This window comes from Sciurus carolinensis, chromosome 1, assembly GCF_902686445.1.
Source record: "Sciurus carolinensis chromosome 1, mSciCar1.2, whole genome shotgun sequence".
Classification (NCBI taxonomy): Eukaryota; Metazoa; Chordata; class Mammalia; order Rodentia; family Sciuridae; genus Sciurus; species Sciurus carolinensis.
The window spans coordinates 143120388-143143199 of NC_062213.1; positions in this window are offsets into that span (position 1 = coordinate 143120388).

A 22812-nucleotide genomic window follows, 5' to 3' on the forward strand; every position below is an offset into this window, starting at 1 on the left:
CTATAAACAAAACAAACAAACAAACAAAAAAGGCGAGCAGCAGGTGGCTCTAAAACTGAAATCCAAGATTGGAAAACTAGAAATACTGTCGCACTGCAAAAATATCTCACAGAAACATCGTCTAAGTTAAATTGAGAGAACAGCTTTGGGGGAAGTGGTTGGAAGAGCCAGAATATGGCCATTATTGGCTAATTTTAGCGAGCCGTTTAAGAATGAGGTAAGAATGAAAGTGGTGGGCTGCGCATCAAGGGCCTTATGGATTTGGAGACCCAATGACTTCTGGACCCCATGCGGCATCCTAAGACTAAAAATAACTCCAATGACGAAAATCTAGTTTCACTGCTTAGGTAAACAAATTGAGCTTGAGAGATTGTATCAGGTCTGTGACCTCAGACATCTTGTTTCAGGCAGCCTCAAGGTAGCCTCTTTCAGAGAAATATAGGAAGGTGCCGGGAAGGGCTGCCATTGAGCCACTGCGCAGTCTCTACAGAGCTTCCTGGGGAACTGCAGTTAACAGGGACTTTCACCACCTCTACCCTGGCCTTTCGCCTCACCTCGGAATTTTATTCAACTTTCTTTAAACTTTATCTTTAGCCTCTCGTTCTCGCATTATAGTAAAAAAGAAGTGGCCTTCCTTCTGAAATTCAAACCTGTTTTATTTTCTACAGCATACTTAGTAACTGCATCTGATTCTCACATATTTAAACTTGCAGACCATGTGCTTTATCTCACTGTTTAGGAATAAATTTCTTTGAACCTTGGCCTGCATCTCTTATTTATTATATTTATATTTAGACATTATGGTTAGACTTTCTAAAGCTCAAAAGCACTTTGAATATAGTACACCATTTTGATGCACTAATAAATTAGCAGCACATTCAAGCATTCTTTGTCTTGTTTCTTTTTTATTTAGTTAGTAACAGATTTGATCCTGTCACGTACTCTAGGGACTCCCCATTCTCTGAAGTTCTATGACTAAAATAAAATGTACACCGTTCTCAGGTTCAAAGCTTTTCTTAAGTCTACATCTTTGGCTACAAATATGTTTCTATTACTTCTGTTCAAAATTAACCATCCTTCTCACTCGGAATCATAGAAATTTAGAACCAATCTAGTCAAATTTCTCCTTTCCTATCTTCCTTTCCTTCCTTCCTTCTTTCCTTCCTTCCATTCTGCCTTCCTACTTTTCTCCCTGCCTCCATTCCTCTTTCCATTCTTCCTTTCCTTCCTTTTTTCTTATTTTCCCTTTTTTTTTTTTTTTTCTTCCTTTCTCCTTTTGTATATGGCTGAGGAACAATCTCACAAAGGGTAGAGTGCTTGGTCAACTTCACCCTGTAATTAGTCAAAACCCACATCATCTCCTTTTCTATTAAATATTCCTTTTGCTATTCCCTTGTATGTATCTCATTTTAACACACTCAAAACTCAAAGGGTTAATGCCTTCATGTGTAAAATCATTCCATCGTATCTGGTAATTGTTTAGAAGTCAAAATTTGTCTTTTGTTTGTTCTACTATGCATAAATTTGTTATACTACTGCTGAATAATACTTCGTCTTGTTTTATTTTTTTAACATTAATAATAAATTATTTACAAAACCCTTAGATTTAGAAAATCATAATTAATATACATCAACTCAAAAATTTAATATTTTAAAATTTTACTTTTATCAAATGCATGCCCTATGTAACAATCAAAGAGTACAAAGAATTTATCATAAAATTTCTGGTTCCTGAACATACCCACACCCTTTAGTTCCATTCCCTACAATGTAGTCCTTTGAGATTTCAGAGCACTTACCTCTGAAGACACCAAATTGAAAAGGATCTATTTACTTTCTCTTATGGTACAAAGATTTAGTTCACCTGCATTCCCCTTCGCTTACCCCTTTATGATTAATAATGCTGTTTTGTTTTTAATTCTTCTATTGATTAACTTTTAAATCCCATCTTCTAGTTTCAATAACTTTCAATTGTATCTCTTGAGTTTCCATTCTGTCAGAGAAATTTGAGTATCTACATTTTCCTTGTATTTCCTAAATACTCTTTCATTCCACTTTCACTCAACTACATTATAATTCTCCTGCTAAGGTCACATTGACCATCTAAACTGCAACTACATCTAAATTTTATATAACTATGATTTTCTCTAAAATTTGAGGACTATTAACATTAGTATGAATGTGTGTGTGTGTGTGTGTGTGTGTGTGTGTGTGTGTGTATACACTTTTCAATCATTTATCAGTTGGTGGATACCTTGGTTGGTGTCATGTCTTGGCTACTGTGAATAATGCTGCAATAAACTTGGAAAATTAGATATTGCTTGTTTTAATTCTTCATGTTGACAGTACACATATTCCAGATGCTTCCTGAGAAAGATTTTTGGAATGGTGTGATTTTCCAGCTTTCAAATGGAAAAAAAAAAAAAAAAAGGCCTTTAGTTTGTTCTCACATGTGATTGATTCTTTGGTTTGATATAAAATCCGAATTGAAGATTATTCAATCTCAGAATTTAAAAGTCTATTGCTTTTTTGTTTGTAAAGTCTGACACTTCTCTGGTTTTTACTAACCTGAAGTTTTGTTTTTTCTCTCTGAAACCTTATTAAAATAATTGTTTCCTTATTATTCATGCCTTTGGGAAAAAACATAGTTTAATTCATAATTGCAAGGTCTTTGGAGGCAGATTACCTGGGCTTGTATCTCAGTACTGCCACTTACACACTGGATAGAATGTATCTGTTACTTAACCATTGTTTGCTTCAGGTTTATCATTTATAAAAAGGGATATTAATAGTAATACTTCTCTGCACTGTCATGAGGATTAAATAAGTTAATACACATAAAGTACATAAAACTGCCTAGAATATTGCAAATGCTGTGTGAATTTTTGCTCTTATTATTTTATAGTGTAATTAGTTGGTTTACTTCAGATTCCATAGTTTCGATGTCTCAAAAACTCTCGTTCTATGATTAAATCTTTTGATTACATCCTTTTTTATGTTTTATGAAACCAAATGATCTTTTAAATATTTCTCAGAACATAAATAAGAAATTTCTAAAATCTATTTGGTGCTATAAATTACCTGTTTACTTTGTGACAAGTTTTATTTGTTTAAATGGTGTCTCTTTTCCATGTAGCTTCCTCTGCTCAAGTTCATCTTGGTGACAGAAAGACCTGCAAATTGTGTGACTCTGCCGTTGCTTCTGGAATTTCTTTTCCCTGAATGGGGAATGCTGCTTGGGCACTCTGAGTGGAAGGTTGAGGTGAACCTGTGGATACATTGGTCAGAGTGGGTAGAGTAGGGACCAATGTATCCCCATGTTCACACCAGCATGCCAAAATGAGAAGGCATGTACTGAGAGATAGCAGGGTCAGCCTGTAAGCCCAGCCTCTCCTCAGATGATGTAGTGGGCAAAATGCCATCTTCACTATGTAGACAGCAGTGAAAGGCCAGTCTGCCAACCAGTCCATTGATAGTGCCTGTACCCCTCTGGCTTGCCCTCTTCCTTATATGTTGCTCACAGTCACAAGAATTTTAAAGAGCTCTTTCTGATGGGTATCCCAAGTTCTGAGGAAGTATTCTGTATTGTACCCAAGGCTAAGGAATGTGTTGAAAGGTTTTTTGACAGTGACCCTTCTCATATGCTATTCATTACTGTAACTTTATTTTATTTCATAATTATGGATTTTAATTCCAGTGCCTCTCAACATAGACAAGAGGCACATGTATTTACTTAGTTCACACTAAGTATTATTTTCTAATACCTATAAAAGCACAAATATTGTCGAAGAAATAAACGTTAGTATAAATATGACTTGCCATATTGGTTATGCTAATAATAGTAGGAAGCACAGGAATATATCTTTTTCTTCAGAATGAATGATACTCATGTCATCTCTTTAACATACATTTCACAAATTCAGATTTGGTACAATACCTAGATATTTTCGCTAGAAACTTATGTATTAAGATTTTAAAATTTTACAAAAAAGTGATATTTGCTGTTTAATACTAATAAATGGCTATTAACTACTTTTAAAATGGGATATTAAAGAATGTTAATCATTTAATATATACCCCAAAAGTAACCTATATCTTCCCTAACATTACACTAATTGCATGTTAGTAAAATTGCATCTTGAAATGCCTACCTGCCCCGGAAGGAAGGAGCCATGATTTTGGTGCTAATGACTTTGCTCCTTGACCTCTATTCAGTGACTAGAATAGTAATTGTAGACAGTGAGCACTTTATATCTATTGAATAAATGGATGTTCACACAAGTGAATGATGCCTAAGCCTAAATGAATTTTTCTAAGTTAAAATAAACTTATGATACAACAGAGGGGTCTAATATAGATTTTGATTTTTAACTTGTTTCTTCATGTTCATTTTCCTTATGAAAATTAAATCAATTAAATCTAATAACAATACTAACAATAATTATTCAGCACCAAGCCTTATAAATTCCTTTCTAATGCAGAATTATTATTTGGTCCTATGAGATTCTTAAGACAATTGCTATAATCAAATAAATAATGTGTGTGAAGTATGTCTTTGAAACTACAAAACACTATGCAAAATGAAAGGTTATTACTTTAGCTCTTATATGCATTTACTTTATACTTTATATGTTTGGAGAGCACATTATTTTACCAAATAATAACACAATTTTCATTAAACACTGAACTTCTTTAAAAAACTGATCTGAAAATAGATGCTACCTAAGATAGTACAAGGATTATAAATCAAAGAAACCCACTTTATTTGAGCACTTTGCCCTTCTGTCTTCTGCAGGTGTAGAGAATTCATGAGGTGAAACTACATACCCAAGGTCACAGGGCTAGTGAGTGATAGGGTTGCTCAATGGCAGGACCATAATTTTTTTTTTACTTTGCCCCAAATAAATCCAAACCTACTAGAAATCTAAGGCATTTAATCTGCATAGTACTTGAGATTTTAGAAGTTTATAGGAACAGGTGAAAAAGAGTTTAATTTTAAGACAGTTGGTTAGTTGGGTTTAGGCTGATGTTCATACTCCACAAGAAAAAAGACTTAAAGCGTCCTCATCAGTGATGTAGCCTAGACAGTTGTTCCCCAGCACACAGGGTCGCAAAGAGTTTTCCATGACTGCAGCGATCATAGCTGAGCTGCAGCACTGTGCTCCGTTGCTTGCAGCTCTTTCCACTGGAGTGTAATAGAATACTGGAGCACTATTGTATTTTTAAAGGCAATTAATATTTTATTATGCACAGACTTTTATTTGCACCATTTGGATTCCTCTTCTCTAATTAAATCTTGTGATTTACACAAACAGAACTGCTGTTCTTTAAACTCTGCAAATTATCAAAATTAACAAATACTTGTTAAAAGGAAGCAAAAGCAGCCAAGGGTCCTATTTTTGTGACAGAAACAACTGGAGGCTACGGAGTGAATTGATAGTGTCTCTTGCTTGAGTGGGGCAATGTGGCAATTACATATAAAATACCTTAGTTAAGTAGAACTGATAGAAATTCCAGCTGTCTATGCGAGAAAGGTTAATTCTTTAAATAAATAAAGTCAGACTATTTTATGTGCCCATGTTGGGTTTTTTGCTTCATGACCTTGTATGCAGCATTTTGTATTATGGGATTTATAAATCACAAGTATGGTTCCAGGCATGATTCTCCCAACTCTGCATTGGTAGAATGTTTTCTCAGGTCCAATGAATGGTTTTCAGAGGATCAGAGAAACTCTGACTTAGTGAATTAATAGAGGAAAATCTCCTACATGAAATTTTTGTGAAAAGCACTGAACATCTACCTCACAGAATATATTTTCTCCATTTAAGCACATATTGATAAAAATGACTTCAAAGACACCTTTCTTACAAAAACCTTGAAATACTTTTGAAAAATAATAACATACACAAGTGCACACTATACACACAACTTTATATATTTATATACAGAAAGTTCCCAATTTAAAAACATTCCACATAAAAGCAACACTCAAGTTAGAAATAAATGTAAGCCGACAACAAGCAAATAATCCTCTTTATTTCACTATTTTATTACTCTCTGTTTCTATTACTGTTGTGGAATCACTGTGGAGAGATCTTTATTCTTTTAGAGAATCTCCATGTTGCAGAAATGAACAGCTTATCCTATGAGGCCTCATGAAAAGAAGATACAAAGAAGAGCAAAGAAAGTTCCCCCATTTCAAACAATTCTCCAGAATAAACACTGGTCCCCAAAAGCAGTAGAAAACTGTTTTTCTCTGTTCTTTCTTTCTCTTATGTCCCTCTTCCTCCTTCTAGTCCAAAAATGAAGCAGTTTTTTCCCTACAAATGGGACAGCAAATCAAGAACAAAGACATTTGGTACCAACATGATCTTTTAGTACCTAGTTACTGCAATTGATGTTTCAGAACAACCCCAAGGAATTAGTTACCATTGGAACTGTGTTTCTATGAGGATATATGTAGTCAAATACAACTGGAAACAACCACTCTAGACATGCTAAGATACCTAAACTAAAACTAATATTTACTGAATGCTAACCAAGCATCGAGTTGGGTACTCACTTACCGCATTTTCTCATTTCCTCCTCACATAAACCAGATTTTGAAAAGGATTATTAGGATCTCTTTATAAGATGAGTGAGACTTAGAGAATTTAGCTCAAGCCATGTACAAACTAAATGGAAAGGTCAAGAGTCTAAGAATGTAAACACAGATCAACCTGACTTCTAATCTGGTGATGTTTAACTCTGTGTACACTAAAGTAGTTAAGTGAAGTTGATATAGTTTATATCTGAATTGAGTAAAAATAATCTAATGAATTTTAAGAATATTTCTATTATTAGGAATTTAATCATGTAGATAATTTTTTTATTGTTCTAACACATCACTTTGCCACAAAAAGAAGACCAAATTGACCAGTAGACAATACATAGAAAAAGTTGTATCTTCCCCATTACCTGTGCTTGAGGATTATCTCATAAAGTTTGTAGTCAATCCTTTAAAAAACAGAGTTATATAAGACCAATGAGTGCTATTTTCTCCCAATAGTAATAGATGTTTATTAGAGAACCTTACTTTAACGACATTGTAATACAGGGAGCGGCTCATGTGAGAAGTCACAAGTTTCTGATTACGCTCAGTCTGACAGAGGTGCTTAATAAATGTTATGATTAAATAAATGAGGAGAGCATCTTTGACTATGGCAAACACAGAGGACACAGCAATACAGTGATGCATTTGACTTTTAAAATGACATTATTGCTATCATTGAAATGTACTTTCAAATAAATGGACTTTGCTATTTACACTAATACTGAAATGTAATAGAATAATGGCTTAAACATGATAAAATTAATACTGACCAATTTGTGAAATGACACCAAGGGTACAATTGAGTAAAACTGACAGGAAACTTATCTCTTCTTCTATCCCAGTCACAATTCACATAGGCAATTATATTTACCGGACCCTGCTTTATTTCTTCTTGTAGTTATCTTCATAATCCCATGAAATATGCTGCCAGGCTGATGGTTTAACTGATGTGGGATAGTAAGTACCTTCAGAGCATTGACATTCTGTGCTAAGGGACAGTGCTCAGCAAACTGTCCATGTTATTTCATTTAGTACTTCTCAGTAGTAAATACTGATCAATTTAGTCTATCATGATAATTCCATTCTTCCTATCACTGAGTGATGTATATAACATAATTCTGGCAAAATGCTATTAAAATTTTCTCAGGGTCTTCAGGGAAAAGTCCCTTTATTCTTTAAAAGAGAAGCATAAGGAGCATTCTATCCATCAGTGGACTGTCTTGGACATTAGTGTGACTCATGGTTATGCTGCAGCCACCCTGTGACTATGAGGGAAGGGGACAGTCCTAGGATGGTTGGCAAGACACATTCATTTATGGGCAAAAAGAAGTTCATTCACTGACATATGATCAGTTTTAATTTGGTTTATGAGTTTTAAAAGCACAATAGACCATTTCATCATGAAAATGCTCTATTGTATTGCAAACTTCTGTCATATAGAACTGAAATACCACTAGACATGCACTCTGTGTGATTTCAAACACATGACCACAGATTAGAATTTACATTTTTTAAATTTGTTTATGCTAGCCCATACTCGTTTAATTGAATTTTGTTACAGTTCTGCAAGATTTTTGATGAATCGTCTGCACTCTCATTTCTCTCTGCTGCCAATAACATGCCATTTAGAAGAAAATGACAAGCACATATTAGTCTCTAAAAATACAAAAATTTTGGAGGAGGAAGCTCACGTAGTATGATGGCTCTTGAATCCCATACACCAAATGCACCAGTTCCCATTGCATGTCTTACTGATATTACGTAACTCTTTTCCCAGCTTAACCCCTCTCACATCTGAGCCCATCAGAGACTCTATAGTTGCTTATCCTTGCTCTTACTCTTGTCTAAAGTGACAGAAGGTGATTCAGTAGATTCGTATGGGGGAAAATCTAGTTAACCATTCATATTTTCCCATTTCTTTGGTCATTCAATTCTGCTCCTCTCTAAAACTCCAGTTCCAATCTCTAAAATTGCCTTCCCCATTGCCAGGGCCTCCATGTGCACTTCTGTAAGTTCAGCCTGATCCAGCAACTGTTAGACAACTGCGAAGTCTGTTGCGGGGCAGCCACACCACGCTCAGCCCAGAGAACCCAGGGCCTGAATTCAGTCCCACACCTGGAACCCATGCAAAGGCTTTTACTGTCTCCTTTTTATATTTAAATGAAAGGATAGGGGAAAACAAAAACAAAAATGGAAAGAAGGAGAAAAGGAAGTATGGAAGGAATAAAAGGGAGATGGAGGGCATATGTGATGTGTACTTAGTTTCACAAATTTTAATAAAAAAAAAATGTCGTTACCCATTAAAATACTTGGGTTTTTTGTGCTAGTATTGTTTCTTGGAACACTTCCCCTTTTGTAACAACATAAGGACCACTTTAGTCAACCTCAACTAGAGCTGGGGATTCAGATTAGGTAAGGTTTGAGATATGCTTGGTAACCCTGTGAATTTACCTTTGCAACTAATCACAAGAGTTCTATAAATTCAACGCCTGCCTATTTCCCTGCAGTGATTCAACTTGTCAGCATTCAGAGGCTGCCCACAGCGCATTCTCATGTCAGCTACAGCATCTCTGCCTCTCCCTTGCCTGGAAAACAGGGTATGGGCTGCCCAGGACCACACCTCTATCAGTCCTATTGACTTGTAGACCATTTTCCTCTCTGCCTTCACTTGATGGCTTTGGACTGTAGAACTAATATTGAAATAAATATAAATGGATGTCATTACTTGTTTTTTCAGTCTTTGTACATTCCTTGGTTGAATTAAAAAGATAATAGATTGAAGTACAAAGTCTGGCCCTTCTCATGGAGCCTTTTGTACCAGTTATCTTAAACAATTAAAAAAAAAAATACTCATTTATCTCTTGGGATTTTGTGTCACAGTTAGCACCCTTAGAACCTGAGGGACAATTATAGGGACATGTGCCAGTACACAGACAGAGTTAATAGTAATATTTCATAGCTGCAATGTAAAAGAAGGGTCATTATTAGTCTATATGCTGGATTCCCAAAATGTCAGAGAATAACAATGAAATTAGTGTTAATAAAAAGAAAGATAAGGTTAACAGTAACAACAATATCAAACTGTGATAAGCACTTTACATTTATAATCTCAATTGAGTACTCACTGAAGCCCTATGAAGTAGACAAACTTACCCTGTCATCTTAGTGATGAATAAATTGAAGCTGGGATAGTTTAAACAAGCAGCTCAAATTTTACAACTCAAAAAGAAAGGAGTTGAGATTTGAATTTAGATAAAATAAATGTTCTCATGTTCTGTTAATAAACAAAAACAAAACATAAAAACAGATTAAAAAAAAGATCATGATACTCTATAATAACTTCCACAGAAGTGGCACACTAAGGGTCTTACACACTGGTTCCTAGGGAAGAAAAAAGTAAAACTACAAGAAAAAAGAAAGCAAGAAAGCAGGAAAGCAAGAAAGCAAGAAAGGAAGGAAGGAAGGAAGGAAGGAAGGAAGGAAGGAAGGAAGAAACAAAGAAACAAAGAAACAAAGAAAGTTGATTCTGTCCTGTCTCCCTAAATTCCCTGAACTCTATAGTTCACTCAAAAATGGAGCTGGTTGGGATGTCCTGATGTGCCTCTGCTTCTTTGCATCTTTTAAGGTCCTGCTTTTTATCCTATGGTTCTTCTGTGTACCTCCAGTGAGCACATCTGGAGTGGCCATTGCTATCTGCTCTTCCATCAAATTGCTAACACTTAGCTCAATTTTCTATGCTGATAGGAATTGCTTTTTAAAGAGTTCAAAACTCTTGTAATGAGTTTAAACTTTGTTTATAAACAAGACCATCCACAGAGATAAGTTGTGCTTACTTATGGAAAAAGGATATTATAAATAATTTTATTTTAGTGTGTTCCAGCATCTTTCAACTATTAAAGGGGAATCAAGTTTACTGAGGTGGCAATGTCAGGGGCCAGGTTCAAATAATAACAAGGCCAAATCTTCTGTGAGAAAGCTTTCACTAGTAGAAGAATTTCTCACTCAGGGACTCTACTGATTCTACAAGTCTATGACATATTCTTTCACTCAGAGTTTATACTGATTATACAAGTCTATGGCATATTTTTGACAAAGAAAAAGAACTTGACATTCTGGATTCTGTAGTTTCCATCATTTATTAGCAAGGTGAACTTGAGCAAATCATTCAGACTATTTCTTCTTTTGCAAATGGGTTCAAATAATACCTTTTAGATAAAACTTTGGGTCCACTGAAAGTATCAAATGAGTAAAATATATGAAATTATGATATAATGTTACTTAAGAAACACACATTGATGTTTAGCATCAAAAATGTATGTAAATATTATAATAGTGCATCAGGACAAAATTCCAAGATTTATAAAGAAGGGACAAATTGCTATGCACAGACAATTAAGTTCAAGTTTTAGATTTCTAAAAATCAGATGTTCTGAGATAAGCAATGAGCAAAATAATGACCTGGAATAAGGTTATTATTCTAAAAGCTCAGTTTTAAGCTAAAGAAGTCAGAATCGAGTAAAAGTGGAGAATTATAATGTCAAAACCAGAGTGCATTTAACTATAATTCAGGGGCATGCTGTTCCTCCAGGATATTATTTGAATTGAAACGTTTTTAAAAAGAAAGCAAAAAATTCTGATCAATTGGAATGATGTGCTGATTAATATTTCTATAAAATTTGTTGAATTTTGTAGAGGATTTCATAGTTGGGTGGAGATAAGAAAATGTGAGGAAAAAAACTTCAGTGTACAATAGAAAATACCTATTCTAACTCCTAAAGTTGTGACTATCAGACTGTGCATAGTAACATCTCATATGCTCTGAGACTGATTGCTAAAGTAACTTTAATTTAATCAAATTCAATAGTGCTATACAAAATCGATTTGAAGTTTAGTAATAATTCTATAATTATTCTGTTCTACAACTTAATACAAATATTTTGCAGTCGTAGTGAGAAGGTTTAATACACTAATTTAATGGAGAGAATGCCTGAGTACTTTTGTTTGTTTTTAGACATTTTAAAAGAAATAAGTAGCCCTTATTAAAGTAATGTGTAGTTCATTCTATTTTCATTAATTACAGACATTTTATTCTTTCCTAAGTGGCTTATTGACTATTTTTTTACCTTATAAATGTAGTTGCCCGTAGATAAGAGTTTCCTAAAATATTTTTTAGTAAAAATAAGAAAAAATATTTTCTTTCTTTATTCCATGTCTCCAAAATGTACAAGGAGGTAGGTCAAATCAAATGTAATTGTCTGGACCGCATTCTCTAATGGATAGACTTTTACACCTTAGACCTAATGTGTATACATAGGCCTCTAGAAAATAGCATGGTTTGAGCTAATGATGTACATTGCTAAATATTTTTACATCAGGGTGACATTTATAAATTATATTTTAATATTACAATTATTTTAGATGATTGCCCCCAAAGCCCTTTTATTTTTAGAAAATATGAAACATGTCTGGCCCACAGACACTCAAAATCCACGATGATCCAAATTGGACTCATTATCTTTCCACCCCCGCCCTAAAGTTGCTGCTCCTCTGGTCCCTTGCTCCAGTAATGGGGCCATTCTCCTCCCAGTCACACAGGCTAGAAAACTTCAATCATCTGTGGCTCCAACCTCTCCTGACCTTCTAAATCTAATCAACCAAGTCCTCTCAACTTTACCTTTGAAATGCCTTTGGAAATTGTCCTATGCTTCATTCACACTTACCACTACTTTTGTCCATTGGGACCTAATTGTCAAATGTCCTTAGTTAATCCAAGAGCCTATTTGCTCAGCTCCCAGGAGCTGTTACATTCTATCTCCAAATGCCTGTTTTACATTGCAAGCATTATGCTTTTAAAACATAGACATGAATAAATAGCCACTCTGAAGCTGGTAAACATTTTTGGCAATACCATTTCACATACAAAGAAAGCTGAACTCCTTAACAAGGCATCAGTTCCTCACCTTTTGTCCTGTTTTAGCCTAACTCCATCATTGGCTATCTCCAAACACTCTACATTTTTATTTGGCAATTCCCTTTGTTCCAGCTTCTGCATGTCAGGAAAACTAAACCATTTTTCATAGCATAATTTATTTTCTTTGTATCCTTGGGAAAAACTACTCAACTTTGCTACCAGTTTCCTTATTCCTCTCCTATAATTTACATTGTAATCTAATAAAAATTAAAAATTTACCAGATATGTGTTTGTCAATCCTATTAAACAAAAAGTTTTTTGAACGTAAGGAGTCTATTTTTTCATTGTTACTTGCTTCATATTTTGCCAGTTCCAGTTCCACATATAGGTTTATTAAACATTTTTAATTGTTTGGCACATTGCTATTGGTTATGTTCATAGTTCCTATTATTTTATGAAAAATAGCATTTTTAAAAAACAGTATTTCTGTGTTCTATCAGGGAGATATCAATTTGAATCTAGCATTAAGAGAAAATGTACAAACTTCCTGAACTGCATACAGTATTTTTTCATCATACTTTTGCATTAGGATAATCCTTACTCTTGAAAAAAAGCCAAAGGAATACATATATATATATATATATATATATATATATATATATATAATATCTCATATTTCCTAAAAAACCTAATGAGAAAAGATAGAGACAGATGGAGTTCAACTGGCTAATTTTCTGCCCAGCTGCCTAGATGAAAGATAAAGATGTACTGACCCTATGTTTCTGTATGCTAAACTGTGCAAATATTCAGCCTTCTTTAGTTAACCATTATGCCAAGGTTGAGTGGCCAGTATCTAGATTAGCAGACACTATTCACCTGGCTGTCCCTTTTGTTCTCAGTTTTTAATGTGAAAGAAGAAAGCTCTAAAAATAGAACAAACCCTTGCAACTGGCTTGCACTTCTGAATGTACAATTAGATCCCTGTAAAGTAACAAAATCATATCACATTTTTTTAGCTAGCTCAAAAATAATAGATGTATTTTTTAAATCGCTTGCACTTTTTCCCCCCTTCTACGCCTTTTGAATCTTTTAAAAATCTTAGGTGCAAGAAAGTATTTATTTACCCTTTAAAAGCCAGCAAGTTCAAGATTCTTTTCATGTTCAAGTGAAACTGGAAAGCATTTCCATTTCCATGGGTAATTCAAAGTTCAAATGACTTAACTTCACTGTCTGTGTTTTAATTTTATGTGTTTACATGTCTATGCAACACATTATGTGGAACTTCTTGACAACAATTGAAGTGGCAGTAATATTTTTTTGTAAGAGAAATCCTTCCCTCTTAACTTGCTCCTAAAACCATCTTAGAAAGCCTGAACAGTAGCCCCTGCTCCCTATCTGTCTGCCTTAATGGACCATTCTTGTGATGTGTTCTCTATCTGAATCTCCCTGTCACCTCTATTAAAAACTTGACTGTCCCATTACTCTGTATCTTCCTATCTACTTCTCCATCTATCTGTATATAACAGAATTCAAAAATCATCAAGATTACAAAATACTTTTTCCAAATGGTGATTTTTTTAAGATAGGTGAAATTAGAGGATTTTTCAGAAAATATTCAATTTTCTTTGAAAAATATGAAGATCCATTAACACATACTCCATCACATAACAGCCAGCTGGAACTATTGAGACATTTGCTATTTGGAGCTGAGTCAAGAGTAAGAAACCACAACCATAATCTGCAGGGGGAAAATTTAGTACAACAAATTAATAATAGCTAGTAACATGGGAGTAATTGCTAAGGTGTGAAAAGAAGCTTAAGGATCTAGGAATAGCAACTTTAGGAAGTATCCTGGGGCTAAGGGTGAGCACCAGGATGAAGCACATTTGAAAGAGGCCCTTGTACCTTCTACAGGTAAATTTCTCAGAGGAGAGTACATGGGGAAGAAGTTGAATGAAGTTCTAAGGACAGAGCAGGAAACCGAATAAGATGGCCAGTACAGCTTGCTGGGAATCCACCCACCGGGGTTCCAGAAAAAGACTTGGTAAAGGATAAGTCCTGCGTGTTGCTGGCTGCCACACATTGCAGAAGCAAGCAGGATGAAAACACTGAAGCTCTGAAGAGATTTCTCTTCCCCATAGAGTCCTTCCATTCCTTTCTCTGGTAAAGTTTACTTTTGTGCCAGTCAGCAAAGGAAAAATGTTAAAGGGCTCAACATCAGTATTCCAAACCAGGGAGAAGAACAGTGGATTCAAATCTGAAAGACAGTAAATTGATAACTGGCACAGGACGGATATTCTGACCATAATTTCCTCCCCAACTCCTGCAGACCTGAGTTTACAGCCAACCTCCATAGCATCAGCAACTCACATGGTTTTATATTACAAATGTTTAGAGATTTGGAATTCTCAGAGACTCTATCAGTTGACATGAAATTACCAATACTGTTGACATACAGAGCTGAATCTAAGAAAATGCAAAAACAGGATGGAAAACATAAACTTCAATATACGTATCTAAAATGTACTAATTTATTGGCACTAAGGTCAAAGAAGGCAAGAAGTAAGTGATTTTGATCTTGTTTTCAATTTCCTTAAACTCTTTGGATAAAGGGAGATATTAATTAAAATTGGTATTTTGAAAAATTGTTTATTTCTTGGAGTTTCTTTTGAACTTCAAGGAAATGAAATGTGAAGTCCTTGAAAACATTCTAAGGAGAAGAATTGAACTCGCCCTGGCTTCTAATAACTGTATACAGTTTTTTGAGCGTTGGTGAGCAATGAACTTATTTTGTCTTTGTATTCAAGAAAGTGAACTAGATTGATTTTTTCAATGAATGCTAACTTTGCCTATACCTGTACAGTATCCTGCAAGTACTGATAACAGTTTGGCACGACATCTGTCATTTATACAATAGCAAGTCAAAACAATACCACAGTATTATAATTCTATAAAGTAAACGAGGATTCCCTAGGACTTGAACGCAAATGTTTAGCACACAGCTAGTCAATACTGAAGTGGACTCCTTGTGACCAGTTCAACAGGTGAAGAAAGAGTTTTAACCAACAAGAGATACTAGCACATTCATTTCTTCCCAATAATTAAATGAAATTATTTATTTCTTTTATGCTCACTTAGCTGTTTTAATGGGGATGAGTACAAAATCAATTCCTTCTGAGGATGATATTTAATATACTTTTTTAGTTTTTTCTTTTACACATTAACACACATGCACACGACAGATAACATTTCCTAGCCCTGTACCACCTTTGAAAGGTGAAACATTGGAACAATAAAAATTATGAATATCTAGGAGAACTCTATTTTCTCTCATTTTTTATCTTATGTGCTCTTAAAATATATAATTTTAGTTTCTCTTCACTCATGACAGAAAACACATATAACGAGGGCATTATCCTTTTAAAAAGAAGAAAAAACAATTCATGTAGCTCTAAAAAATATACTCTGCAATATTCTCTACATGCTTTTGGAAACAGCATTTTTAAAAACAGAAATGGGAGCATAAAAATATAACTAAACTTCAAAAGCCCTTATGACAGTATGACTGGTGTTGTATAACCTTCCTCGATCTCCCATAAATAATCATTCCTTCAGACCTTAGAGGTGAGAACTGAAAGGTTTTAAACTTTAAAGCATTCTTTTTTATGAAATCTCTGAGAAAACCAAGGCAATGTTGGGGGCATATGGGGGAATTTGAACATGTTTTACATTCTGGTACTGAAGTTGTGGATTCTTGACAATCAGAGAACAGTATCTCTCAGGTATTCTAAACATTATGTCACTCATTAAAATATGTTCTAAAATCTCTAGGGTTGCATACAACATTTTAAAAGTTATCTGTATGTAAACAGTGTCAATGGAAATTTACTATTTAAGGAAAGCTGTTGTGTAATATCCCTGAACCTCTTTAATGGCTTCTTTGAGGACCTGCAAATCTCCCTGTGTATAAATGGACTACTTGCATTAACCTACAAAAAGAAATGTTTTGCTTACATCTTAAAAATAATGTGATATGGATCACAAATTTGGATGCTGTTATAAATTGAGGTCATGTACACAGTCAGATAATGAAATGAATATTATCATTTTGTACTTCATATTATAGGAGTTATTTGAAAGAGAGGAAGAGAGAGGTGGAGAGAGAAAGAGACCAAACAATGATATAGACCTATCTCTGGCTTATTATTATTAATTATTAATTTTTCTGCCCTCAATTATTCTACATCAAATTTTCTCTAGAGAAATCAACCAGCATAAAGAAATGATCCATCAGGATTATAATTTAGGTGTGAGCTATCTGCTTGATGCTTATAATTCAGTCGTATAATAAATTTAAAGTGTGCCTTGTTTTGCTTCATTGTGCTTCTCAGTCCATTTTTTACGAATTGAAAATTTGTAGTAATCTTCCACAGAGTAAGTCTATCAAGCACCATTTTCCCAGCAGCTCCAATGATCATGGGCATTTTTCTTGGCAATAAAACATTTTTTAATTAACGTATGTACTTTTTTAGACGTAATGCTATCAACCTGCTTAATGGACTACAGTTTAGTATAAACATTACTTTTATCTGCACTGGGAAACCAAAAAATTTATGCGACTCACTTTATGGCAGTGCTTGTTTAATTGTGGGAACATCCAATAGGATCCACGGCATGTCCAAAGTATCCCTGCACATGAAAAATGTGTTAAATGGAAAAGATTTTTCTGACTTAAACATTCATAGATAGACACCCAGTTAATATCCAAATTCCTTTTCAACTGAAACTGTTGCTTAATGAGTCATGTTTACAATATTCTGTAAAGGACATACAGTAGTTCCCCCAGCAACCTTATCTGTGGCAAATACAATCTGAGACCCCCTAATGATGCCCAAAGCAGCTGATGGAACTGGACCTTATATATGTGAACTTTTTTCCACACATACTTATTCTAAAATTTAGTTTAGGCATTGTAAGGGACTAACAGCAGCTCAATAAAATAGAACAATTGTAACAATATATTGTGATAAAATCATGTGAATGTATTCTTTATCTTAAACTATCTTATCCTATTCACCCTTCTTCTTGTGATGATGTGAGTTGAAACAATGCCTACATGAAATGAAATGAAATAAATGATGTGGGCATCCTGCTATAGTATTAGGCTACCTAGTTGTGATTCTGTGATGGTTCATCTGAAGACAGAGCGCTACTAAAATTTAAACCAATGAGAAGGTAGCTTATACAGTGTTCACACACTGAACAAAGGGATGTTTCATGTCCCAGGAAACACAGTATTTCATCACACCACTCTAAACAGTGCACAATTTAAATTTATCACTTGTTTATTTCTGGGATTTTTTTCATTTAGTATTTTCAGACCATAGTTGATCATGGGTAAGTAAAACAGCAGATAAAGGGATGACGACTGAAATAAGGAGGAGTATAAAATGAAAGTCATTGTACATTAATTTTGCATAGTAAGTTAACAAAAGTAGATAATTTAAAAATTAATTGAAACATTTTTAGTATCTATTGTACAGCATGTTTGATCAAGATCCTAAATTAACCAAGTAAACTACATTTTCTCTCAAGGTTGTATGTATTCACGATTCTTAAAGCAGATTTCTGGTAACAGATCCAAATGAATGGAAATAGAAAGTGTTGTATTTAAATGACCTGTATAAGTGTACTACTAGGTGGCTTTTCTATTTGAACACCAGTTAGGTAAGGATTGAATGGCATTTATTTTAGGGTGTAAGTGAATATATATTTCTCAATAGATTTGTGAAATGCTGTGAGTACTAGCTATTTTACTTAAAACATTGGAGTAACTTCCATTTTCATAAAATGGAATGATCTAACAGCACCTCATCTCCAGAATGACTTCTTTTCCTACCTTGTGATACAGTGTCTAAATGTGATGAGTGCTCACAAGTGGAACAGAAAGTAGACTCATCAAAACACTTGTATTCTTAATCTTCTTTGTTGTTATTTCTTGAATTTTTAAGAAGTGAATGCTTTTAGTTAGCAGTGATTTTCTAAAACTTTTGCTTAGTTGTTTCTGTATACCAAAATGATTGAGCATATGAATAAACAACTCCAAGCATTTTACAATACATTATTTTACTACTTTGAGCATTGAGAAAAATATTAAGAGCCATGAAGTACAGCTGTACTAGTATGTGGGATTCTCTCTTGGGTTCTCACTATCTTTTTTGTTCTCTTCCTCTGGCACCCGTATTTATCAGAGGTTGGAAACCAAGAGTGTAAACTTCTCAGCTGCTCTGGTCACCAGGGTTCTGTTTGAGGTTCACCAAGGAGAGGCATATTAGTGATATGTGGAACGCAGAAGGGAATGAATAAAAAGCCACTTTGGTCCTGACAATAACAGATGGGCATAAAGGCTGTGGCCCATGACTTCCTCCAGTTTTACAAGAGATTTGCTTTTTCTTTCAGTGAAGAATTGGTTTCAGGCTTCTGAGATCATTGATGAATTATTATTGTATTATCAGATTATCGTGATTGTTGTTTTACTGGTTTTCTGAACTTCAAAAGTATTTTTCATGATCCTCACTTTCCAACAATTTCAGTTTTACTGATTTCTGGTTCCCTCTGTTTAATTCTTTCCAGAATGAAATCTAGAAAGATTTATTTTCTTGGTAGAAATCTGAGTGAACCAAGTGTTTCTATGTAATAATAATTATTTACTTATATGTACTTCTAGAATAAGTTGACTAATGAACTACTTCCCATCTATCCGCTTATCATTTTCTAAACATTCTATATATATTCAGAAAAAATCACTGAATTATATCATTTTCTTCTCATTTAATGACAAATACTACTACTCTTCCACTCCACTAACTTCCTTTCTAAGATAAAATTTAAACTACTTAGCCAGGTCAGCATTCTCCTCTTGAACCTGATTTTCAATATCAGTTACTGTATTTTACATATGTAATTTATTAGTCAATTAAGACACAAGTATTTACCAACCATAGCAATAATTGTTTTAAATTCCCAGGCCATTGTTTCTACCATTTATTCGACTGAAATATTTTCCTTTAGCCTCACTTGTAAAAAATTCATTCTGATCACATATCTGAAAAGGATAACTGTTCTGTAATTTTTCTGATATAAGTGCTACCTTTTTCATTTAATTTTCCTAGAAGTGGATGTGACTGTTATGAAACCCTGTGATGTAAGTCCATATATTCCTATTTATATGTATCCACAAATTCTTATTCAGAATACATCAGATATCATAGAACACCTCATATCATTCAGGAATAATTAATTTCTTTGTTTATTCTACTTCTCTATACCTTTAAGAATATCTAATCAATATCATTTCTTTGAAAGAATGATTTCAAAAACTTAGATATCATTAAAATTTTAACCAAATATTTTCAAATTCTGAGTACAATAACCATTTACTCACAAATTAAACCCCCCATTAAAGAAATTAAAATCAGACTAATAAGCCTACTTGGAAGATATAATTAAACACATAAGGTCGGTAACTTGGAAACATGCATCCAAGTGAAAAACTGTATGCCAGAGATCTGGGAAACTTCACCAAAAGAAATTAAAGTTCTAACGGAATCTGACAGTTATTAAACATATTCTCAGGGTGAAGCAATCTCATAATTAGAACTCATTATCAAAATTTATAGAAACAAAATAAGGAATAATAATTTTAGGAGTTAGGAGGGGGAATAAAAAAAGAAAAACTAAGAGTCAAGTTATATCCACAAAGTCTTTAGGAACTCAAATGTCAGCTAAATATAACAAACTTTATTGAATTGATTATAAAATAAAAAGGGCAAAAAAAGGATTTAAAAGTTAATCAAATATGATTTATAGAAATAATCACATAACAACAACTGAAATTAAAATCTTCATGACATTTGTAAAAACAGATTAAATCAAAATATCTTTCTAGAGAACTCATATAGCTGATAACAGGTACCAAAAACAGAGAGAGAAACTTCCCAAACTGAAACAAAGAAAGGAAAGATGAAGCATATGGAAAGAGTCAGGACCCATGGTGCATAGAACAAGGAGATTCAAACATGTCTGCTGGCATTCCAGAAGAGGATTGGAAAGAGCCACGTCCAAAACTCAGAATGCTTCAGACATGATCAGGCATGTGCTTTTTTCAGATTTAAGAAGCCTGACAAATTCACAAGTCAGATTATTGTTTTTCATGAATCTGAAGAGCACTGAAACAAAAAGATCATCATCGATGAAAGAAATAAGATGAAACATCTATAAGAGAAAATCAATTAGAATGACAGAATAATCTCTCAAAACAATAATGGAACCCATAATATAGCAAAAGATTGTTTTTGAAAGGCTGAGAGAAAAAAGTAACTTAGAATTTAATGTTCAATTAAATTAACATATTAGATTTTTATCTACTTACTTATTAATTGAATGGGTGGTACATTTATTTTAATAGTCCAAAGATATGTGAGGGTATACAGTAAAACACTTCATTTACATCCTGTATTCTAGCTACTTAGTATCCCCATCACTAGTGATAACTACTCTTAGCAGGTTGTCACATATTCTTACAGAGATATTTTATCCATATAAAAGCCAATTTGAATATTGTATTTTCCCTTTTTTTTCCAAATAATGTTCCCCAATTCTGTACCTTCCTCTTATTGCTAGAATGTCTACAGATATTTATATATCAGCAAACACAGAATGTAGAATTTTTAAGAAATCAATAATTTTAGAAATAAACAAATGAGTATATCATAATAGACCCTTCATTAGGAAATATCACAAGTGATATATATCAGAAAGAAAGAACATGGTCCCAGAAGGAAAATTTGAAATACAAGAGATGTGAGTAATAAAGTTGAAAAGCATGTTGGTAAATGTAAATTAAAATATACTCTATAAACAACAATAGATACCTAATTTGAGAAATGTTTTAAAAATTAAAATACTGGACTATGAAAGCAGCTAAGACAAAAGAAGGTGATTAAAATTCCTAAATTCAGTTAGAGTGGAAATATTTTAAATCTAAATATCTAAAGTTACATGCGCCTGACCAAATGCAAAGAGAAGACAATGAAAGAATTAAAAGTGAAGAAACGCATAAATTTTAAATCATCAAGGGAAATAATTTCAAAAGATAGGAAAGGAGAAAAATGCAAGCATAGAAAATGTGAAACAAATAGAATTAACAAAATTAGAAGGTAAAAACAGTTCTAATGTAGAAGTAATCATAGTAAAGTAAAAATGGACTAAACATACTTGCTCAAAAGTAGTCATCATAAAATTTTAAAATCCTATTATGTGGTTTTGAAATAAATATATGTAAAATATAAATATACAGAAAAGCAGTTTTAAAGTGTGCGTGAAAGTTGTACCACAGCAATAATGAGCAAAAGAAAAAATATAGATTTATCAAAGCAGATATATAGAATTTTAAACCAAAAAAATTCTAATAAAATTAAAGTCATTAAAAATGACTGCAAATATAGAAAGCAAAAAGAAACAAAGAGAATTTGACAAACACACCATTAAAGTGCACACATTTAAAAACACATCTTGGCAATTAATAGATGAAGTAGTCAAATTTAATATAAAGATTTAAACTATAAATCAATGAATAATCTAGCAGATGTACATATAAAACACTGCACTAAATAATCAAATAAAACTCTTTTTCACATACAGAACATAAAGCACTTATTAAAATGACAAAATGCTAGCCTCAATTAATTGCTATTGTATCATTGGCTATCATGTTATGCAGGCCTGGGAAGCTTACATAGTGTTAGAAATGAAAAAGATATTTTAAAAAATACACTTGTAAATGAAACAATGTTTTCAATTAGTATTATACTTACCTGTATATTTTCACTATGTACTTATTTATGCTGTCCTCTGTGGGGCATGTATATTCTAATCCTATAATAATAGGTTACTATATTAATATCAGTTCACTAAATATAACTGCACTGGAAATGACTCGGGGCAAAGTTCCTCATATGCAGTAGTCACTCAATGAGAACTTCCCATTCCTCATAAGAAGAAAAAGTCTACAGGTTGAGATTAAAAAACTCTTTAATTGATTCATGTTTACATCTTTCATTGTACTTGAGGACACCATATTTATTCCTTAAGTTAAAAAAAAGTCTAAAAGATATTTTTTCTCCAAATCTGTTCCTCCCCTGCTTTTTGTCCCCCTGTCAGTGAATAGAATTGCATGTACCTAACAAGAATACACTCCAAATGTGAAAATACAGTTACTTCATCCCCTCTTTCAATCTTCAGCACCTAA